We start from the raw sequence: 8255 nt of genomic DNA on the forward strand, positions 1-8255 counted from the left end.
CCAGTGGAACAAAACCCTCATGAATAACCATGAGGGGTTTCTGGGCTCAACGAATGTGAAACAGCTTGCGGACACGATGGGTATGCAGGAACATACTCAAGGACTGGGACTAGCAAGGACACCTGTTGTGGTAAGCAACACCCAACTTTATAGTGGATATAAAGAATGCTTCGATTAACATGCATTGTGTTAAATCCACCACGTGATGTGTTTCAACCTTGGATGACTTCGCAAAGGTCAAAGCCAGCGTACTGTTTTGTCAGGAGTGTGGAATCCTGCACCGCAGCACTTTCAGGCAATGGTCTCACGGGCCATCGATCTGGTCCAGAGGAAATGATTCCTGTTCCTCCGGCCTGGGTATTCTGCTGTGGGGAGGCAATTTAACCATCTCTGAAGTTAAGATGCTGGTGGGCGGTCGCCTTCTCGTAGCAGATGTAATGTACAACAATGCTCCGCTCCAGTTAAGCAACGTATATGCCCCGGTCCAATGCAGCGAGAGGCTGACCATCCTCCAGCAACTCCCACTGCTGCTGGCGACATCCAGGCCGGTCATTCTTGGAGGTGACTTCAACTGCATCATTGATGCAGCTGGACGATCTGGCAGTGACGACAGAAAACTGGACGCTACGCCCAGATTCTTAAAGGAAACAGTATAAAATGCCAAACTGCACAATGTCTTCAGCAAACCTGCAGACGGAGCGCAGCGTAGATACACCTGGTCAAGATCGGACGGGTCTGCCCGTTCCAGGATTGACTTCCTGTATGTGTCCCCTGCTTTCACGGTCAGATCCACCGACGTCAAGCCGGTGTTCTTCTCCGACCACTGCATCTTACTGGTTGACTGTCACTTACAGGATGACCAGCGGGTTCGCAGGGGGACATGGAAGCTCAATGCTACACTGCTAACCCCAGAGAACATTGTGGAACTCAAAAGAGATTGAAAAAGTTGGAGAACAGTGAGAACCTCTTTGAGTATCCGGTGCACTGGTGGGAAGCGATCAAGAAGAACATCAAGAGGTTCTTTATCTCCAAAGGTGTTCAGAGGGTAAGAGAGACAGAGGGAAATGTCCGCACTCCAGAAAAGAATGCAAAATCTGCTCCAGCTGCAGTCGATGGGTGTCGAGGTCAAGGAGGTGCTCCAAGAGGTGAAGAGCCAGCAGGCCTCGCTCTTTGCCACGGAGGCCTCCAAGATGATCTTCCGGTCCAGAGTCTGCTCCATTGAGCAGGATGAGACGTGCTTGCGTTTCTTCTTCCAAAAGGTTCACAGAGAGAGAGCTCTGTGATCAGCAGCCTGAAGGAAGAGGATGGCTCGGTCACAACCTCACACTCCGACATACTGAGGATTAGCAAATCCTTGAATGCTGGGCTGTAAGACGTGAAGTCTATGGACAGCACGTCCTCCCAGTCCTTCCTGTCATCTATCACAGAGGTCTTAGATGACAGCATGCAGGAGAATCTGGACAAACCGCTAACTCTGGACAAGCTGACAAAGGCCATCAAGTCATTTGAGACGAAGAAAACTCCCGGAAGCGACGGCTTACCAGTTGAGTTGTATTCGGCCCTGTGGGACTGGGTCAGCCCAGACCTGCTGGAAGTGTACGAGAGTACGCTCCTGGCCGGCAGCATGTCAGAATCCATGAGGAAAGGCATCATCACCCTCATCTACAAGCAGAAGGGGGAGAGGGCAGAAATCAGAAATTGGCGGCCCATCTCACTGCTTAATGTAGACTACAAAATTCTGTCCAAAGTCATCGCCAGTCGAGTCAAGACTGCTCTGGAGTTGGTGATTCACCATGATCAGACCTGTAGTGTACCCAGCAGGAAGATCTCTGATAGTGTCGTGCTACTCAGGGATACGATCGCCTATATATGGGTCAGGAGGGTGGACACCTGCCTCATCAGCCTGGACCAGGAGAAGGCTTTTGACAGGATATCGCACACATACATGATGGATGTGCTCTCCAAAATGGGGTTTGGGGAGGGAATCTGCAATTGGATCAAACTGCTCTGCACAAACATCAGTAGTACAGTCCAAACAATTGGGTGGGAATCAGAAAGTTTCCAATCAAATCTGGAGTCAGACAGGGCTGTCCTCTTTCCCCTGCCTTGTGTGTTTGATGTATCGAACCCTTTGCTGAGTCTATTTGGAAGGATGCGGGCATAAGAGGGGTGACAATCCCAGGCAGTGGAGTCACTCAGGTCAAAGCCTCCCTGTACATAGATGATGTTGCAGTATTCTGATCGGATCCGCTGTCCATTCACAGACTGATGAGCATCTGCGACCAGTTCGAACTGGATTCGGGAGCCAATGTTAACCATGGCAAAAGCGAGGCCATGTTCCTTGGAAACTGGGCTGACCGATCCTTTGTCCCCTTCACCGTCAGGTCAGACTACCTGAAGGTGCTGGGGATATGCTTTGTCAGGGCCGGGATGTGCACCAAAACCTGGGAGGAGCGAGCAGCCAGGGTACAACATAAACTGAGCAAGTGGGAGCAGCGATCTCTCTCTATTATGGGTAAGAACCTGGTCATCAGGTGCAAGGTGCTCACGTTGTTGCTGTAAGTGGCACAGGTCTGGCCCATACCCCACTCCTGTGCTGTGGCGATCACCCGAGCCATTTCCCGCTTAATCTGAAGACGCAAAATGGACAGGGTCCGGAGGGACACGATGTTCAAACCTCTGGATAAAGGCGAAAAAATGTACTCAACATCGCCTTCAACCTGATAGCCGCCTTAGTATGTGGCTGCATCAAGCTGTGCGTAGAGCCCCAGTATGCAAACACCAACTGTCACTATGTGCTGAGGTTCTATCTGACCCCGGTGTTGCGAAGGATGGATCTGGTCACATTGCCACGGAACGCTCCATCCAGTTGGACTGTGCGTTCGTGGAAATGTTTGTGTGGAAAAACACCTTTGACCACCAATCCATCAGGCAGTGGTCTGCACGGAATGTCCTCAAGTATATTTTTGGAAAAGAAAAGTCTGGAAGAGGAAAGACCGGCGGGAAAGCTCGGTCCAAGGCCAAGTCTCGCTCCTCACGGGCGGGACTGCAGTTCCCGGTGGGCCGTGTTCACAGGCTCCTGAGAAAGGGCAACTATGCTGAGCGTGTGGGTGCCGGAGCCCCGGTCTATCTGGCTGCTGTGCTCGAGTATCTGACCGCTGAAATCCTCGAGTTGGCCAGTAACGCGGCCCAGGACAACAGGAAGACCCGCAACATCCTCAGACACCGACAGCTGGCTGTCCAGAATGACGAGGAGCTCACCAAGCTGCTGGGAGGGGTGTCCATCACTCAGGGCTGAGTGCTGCCTAATATCTAGGCCATGCTGCTGCCCAAGAAAACCAGCGCTCCGGGCACAAAAACCAAGGCAATCTGCCAGGATTTTATCAAATACCCAAAGGTTCTTTTCAGAGCCACCCACAGTATCATTCTTGTAAATCTCCTCTGTACTCTCTACACAGCAATTATGTCCTTTCTGTAATGTGATGACCAGAACTGTACGCAATACTCCAGCTGTGGCCAAACCACCGTTTTAAACAGTTCTCGCATTACATCCCTGCTTTTGTCGACCAAGAAAGGAAAGCATTCCATATGCCTTCTTTACCACTATCTACCTATCCTGTCACTTTCAGGGACCTGTGGACATGCACTCCAAAGTCTCTCACTTCTTCTACCCATCTCAATATCTTCCCGTTTATGGTGTATTCCCTTGCTTTGTTTGCCCTCCCCAAATGCATTACCTCACACTTCTCCAGATTGAATTCCATTTGCCACTTTTCCGCCCACTGAATTAATCCATTCATATCATTCTGAAGTCCACAGCCATCCTCCTCACTATCAATTCCACGGCCAATTTTTGTGTCATCAGCAAATTTCCCAAACATAGCTCCCACATTTAATTCCAAATAATTAATTTTTTTTTTGAAGAGATACAGCACTGAAACAGGCCCTGCGGCCCACCGAGTCTGTGCCGACCATCAACCATCCATGTTATACGAATCCTACACTAATTCCATATTCCTACCACATCCCCACCAGTCCCTATATTTCCCTACCACCTTCGTAGGGACAATTTATAATGGCCAATTAACCTATCAACCAGCAAGTCTTCGGCATGTGGGAGGAAACTGGAGCACCCAGAGGAAACCCACACAGACACAGGGAGAACTTGCATACTCCACACAGGCAGTACCCAGAATTGAACCCGGGTCGCTGGAGCTGTGAGGCTGCGGTGCTAACCGCTGCGCCACTGTGCTGCCCGTGTGGTAATATACACCACAAACAGCAAGCGACCCAACACTGAGCCCTGTGGAACGCCACTGAAAACTGCTTTCCATTCGCAAAAACGTCCGTTGACTACTCTCCTTTGTTTCCTGTCACTGAGTCAATTTTGGATCCAACCTGCCACATTCCCCTGTATCCCATGGGCTTTCATTTTATTGACCAGACTGCCATGTGGGACCTTATCAAATGCCTTACTAAAATCCATGTAAACCACATCCACCGCACTATCCTCATCAATGTTCCTTGTTACTTCCACAAAAAACTCAATAAAGTTAGTGAGACATGACCTTCCCTTAACAAATCCATGCTGACTATCCCTGATTAATCCGTGCCTTTCGAAGTGGTAGTTTATCCTGTCCCTCAGAATTGATTCGAATAATTTACCCACCACTGAGGTCAGACTTACCACATCCTTTTAAAATAATAGTACAACGTTCGCAGACCTCCAATCCTCCGGCACCTCCCCCATATCCAGTGAGGATTTGAAGATGATCCTCAGCGCATCCACTATTTACTCCCTGGCTTCCTTTAACAACCTCAGATGCAAACCATCTGGCCCGGGTGATTTATTCATTTCAAGGATGTCAGACCCTCTAGTACTTCCACTCTCATTATGCTTATCGTATCTAATATTTCACACTCCTCTTCTTTTACTACAATGTCTGCATCATCCCTCTCCTTTGTGAAGGCAGAGACAAAAAACTCATTAAGAACCCCGCCCACATCTTCTGGATCCACACAGATGTTCCCTTGTACATCTCTGATAGGCCATACCCTTTCCTTAGTTATCCTCTTGCTCTTAATGGACTGATAAAACATCCTTGGGTTTCCTTCAAGTAGTTGTATCCAGTCCACATCCACCAAATCACCTCTCAGTTTTGTAAAATTTGCCTTCCCCCAATTTAGAACTTTTACTTTTCGAGCTGCCCTGCCATTACTAAGCTTCACAAACTCATTATTGCTCGTGTCATAAGTGTCATAAGTAGAATAATTTACCAGTTACTCACCGATCAGCTTCTTCCCCTGTACCATGGAGGCTGAAAAGGCAGAAGAGACCAAAGAGCACCTCTTTCCCCTAGTCAGTGAGGTCCCTCACACATCAACTCACAGCTTTACACTCTGTCCAAACAGCACTTTCTAATTAGTAATTATTCATAAATTACACTAACTAAAACATTAGTAACCTGACCAATTACAAGGTCGCTATTTGAGGGTTTTGAAACAAAGAGCTTTTTTCACTATCCCAAAGGCTCTTTTCAGATCCACCCACAGTATCTGAAAGGGCTTATTACTGTCTGAAGTCTGCTGTACCCACACCTCTGTCTATCCCTCTTCATCCAGAACAACCAGTGATATCTTCCATTCCTTTCACCATCATGTGTTTAACTCGCTTCTCCTTATAGACAGTCAGATATCAATGTAATAATGAAATGATCTGTGTCAGTGCTGGCCATTTCCCTGTCCTGATTTCAGACCCCACCCTGGACACTTGTTTCCCATTCCAGGACCTTCTTGTATTAATATTCAGCACCACCTGTCAGTCAGAAACTTGTCTCAATGAACCGATCCTTTTACTGAATTTCCAACTGCTGCTGTCTATTTCTCGAGGGAAAGAGCTGCTCACTGTGTAAGGATGTGAGGGGAATGTAACCCGGCTGCTGGTGAGAAGGTCCCGTCTTCTCAATCAAAAGCCTTTTATTTTATTACAGTGATTCCCAGATTCCCAGCTGGTCTGTTGAGGATTTTGTTTTCACAGAAATATCTTGTTAAATACAAATCTGATTCCAACATGTCAGTAACAGGCCAGAATGGGAACCTTTTAAAAGGATGAAGCAACTATTTCAGTGGCTTCTCACTGTCCCCCTGAAGCCTGTGTGAAGGGGAATTACCAATAGTCTGTAATTTATTACTTCCACACCGAGTTTGAGTTATTTGTCGCGTGAAAGATTGCTGAACGGAGTCTTTTACTGTCAGTTACGGATGAGAAGTTGACAAAAATTGGCAAAATAAAGCTGTTCATAAAATAGCACCAGCAATTTGAGTCGGTAAAAGCAAAATTGTGTTTTAAAAGTTTATTTAAACCGCTACAGGAAAATAGATTTTTATGTACTTTTCCAGTCGATCACTTCTTTTCCACAGTGAAATTGGCGGCTTTCACAAATTCAAATATTGTGCCAGGTTGACAGGTTCAACCAATGATTTTTTGTATTTTGTGCTTCGAGATTCTCAGATTGAATCATTCATGTAAGCTAAAGGCTGTGTGGCCTAATGGATAAGGCGTCTGACTTCGGTATATTCTATGATGTTATCAGAAGATTGCGGGTTCGAGTCCTGCCACGGTCATTTTGACCCAAAGCGATTATGCAGGATTTTGGGGATTGAGTCGGGGACTGAAAAGATTGGAAACCCGACATGGACTTAATGGGGCGAATGGCCTCCTCATGTGCTGTCACTGCCTTTTTGAGAAGAGGGTGAACAATCAGAAGTGGGCTGGGGTTACAGCGGGTTCAAACTGCAGGAATTCCAGGTCCCTGAATGACTGAGCTGAAACTGATCAGTTTCACTGCAGGAAACACCGTCTCGGGGGAAATAACATCACAAATAATTCCATTTGACTAATTATTCAATAATAAAACAATGGGCAGATGTGAAGGTGCGATGTTACTTTTCACTGTGAGGGGAGAATCCGCCATCTGGGTAAATCAGCAACTTTATAACATCGTCTGTACGTTTAGAAAAGAAACGATGAAAACTCTCCCCATAACCCTGGTGCGGTGGAAAGGCTCAATTCAGAGATTGGAATATAACGAGAGCACAACATAAATCATTAACTGATATTTCCGGCATAAAACACACCCCAGCTCCCGTTCCCATGTCACTGCTGTCCCTATGAGGCGGTGGGTGACTCTGAAAAGAGACTTTGTTTTGTGTTTCTGCAGGAAAACCACAAAGATCCTCCCAGGCAGTGAAACTCATCTTCCCAGAATCTCCATACCAGATTGAAACAGAAAACACAAAGACAGTGAGAAAGTTCCAGAGAGTTACTGAGCATTAAAACCAATGAAATAAACCAATTCTAGAGAGATGTTGGTGCAGTTTTTTCAGAGCGATTGTGGGTGGCTCTTAAAAGAGCTGTTGTGTTTCGAGTGTTTTCACTACATGGTGGAGTTTTCCTTGGAGTTGATGTACTTGGTCACTCACTTTGTCCCTTCTCCCATTCCGAGCGCTTTCTTGGGTGGAAATATTTATTCAGGCAGTTTCAACAGCTCAGAGCCGACATTGAGTCAGAAACCATAAATGGGAGTACGGGACACAGACAAGGAATTTACGCTGGACCTTTAGAAATCTCACTGGTTATAGGCCTCAGTTCGAGCGTAGTGTCTAATTCCATGCTCCACACTTTAGCAGGAATGTCAAGGCCTTAGAGAGGGTGCAGAGGAGATTTACTGGAATGGTATCAGAAATGCAGGAATTCAGCTAATGTGGAAAGAATAGGGGTCTGGGGTGTGTGAAGCTGGGGTCCTTCTTCTTAGAGCAGAATGGCAGTTAATAGTTGCGTTCAACATTGTGAAGAGTTTTTATAAGAATAAAGAAGTTTGACTGCAATTAGACAGAGCCTTGTTGAGATCACACATTATGGGCAGCACAGTGGCGCAGTGGTTAGCACCGCAGCCTCACAGCTCCAACAACCCGGGTTCAATTCTGGTACTGCCTAGGTGGAGTTTGCAAGTTCTCCCTGTGTCTGTGTGGGTTTCTTCCCACAAGCCAAAAGACTTGTTGGTAGGTAAACTGGCCATGATAAATTGTCCCTGGTTTAGGTAGGTGGGAGGGAAATATAGGGTCGGTGGGGATGTGGTAGGAATATGGGATTAGTGTCGGATTAGTATAAATGGGTGGTTGTTGGTCGGCACAGACTCAGTGGGCCGAAGGGCCTTTTTCAGTGCTGTATCTCTCTGTGACTCTAGAGATTAGAT

At 47.0% G+C, this 8255-nt stretch overlaps 1 non-coding gene across 1 annotated transcript; it reads left to right on the forward strand.

Annotated features, from left to right (window-relative positions):
* Nucleotides 1–6535: 6535 nt before the first annotated feature.
* Nucleotides 6536–6624, forward strand: trnar-ucg (transfer RNA arginine (anticodon UCG)). Its single transcript is given in 2 exon segments — nt 6536–6572; nt 6589–6624. It is a non-coding gene; the product is annotated as a tRNA-Arg (tRNA).
* Nucleotides 6625–8255: the final 1631 nt, after the last annotated feature.

This window comes from Heterodontus francisci, unplaced genomic scaffold (assembly GCF_036365525.1).
Source record: "Heterodontus francisci isolate sHetFra1 unplaced genomic scaffold, sHetFra1.hap1 HAP1_SCAFFOLD_102, whole genome shotgun sequence".
Classification (NCBI taxonomy): Eukaryota; Metazoa; Chordata; class Chondrichthyes; order Heterodontiformes; family Heterodontidae; genus Heterodontus; species Heterodontus francisci.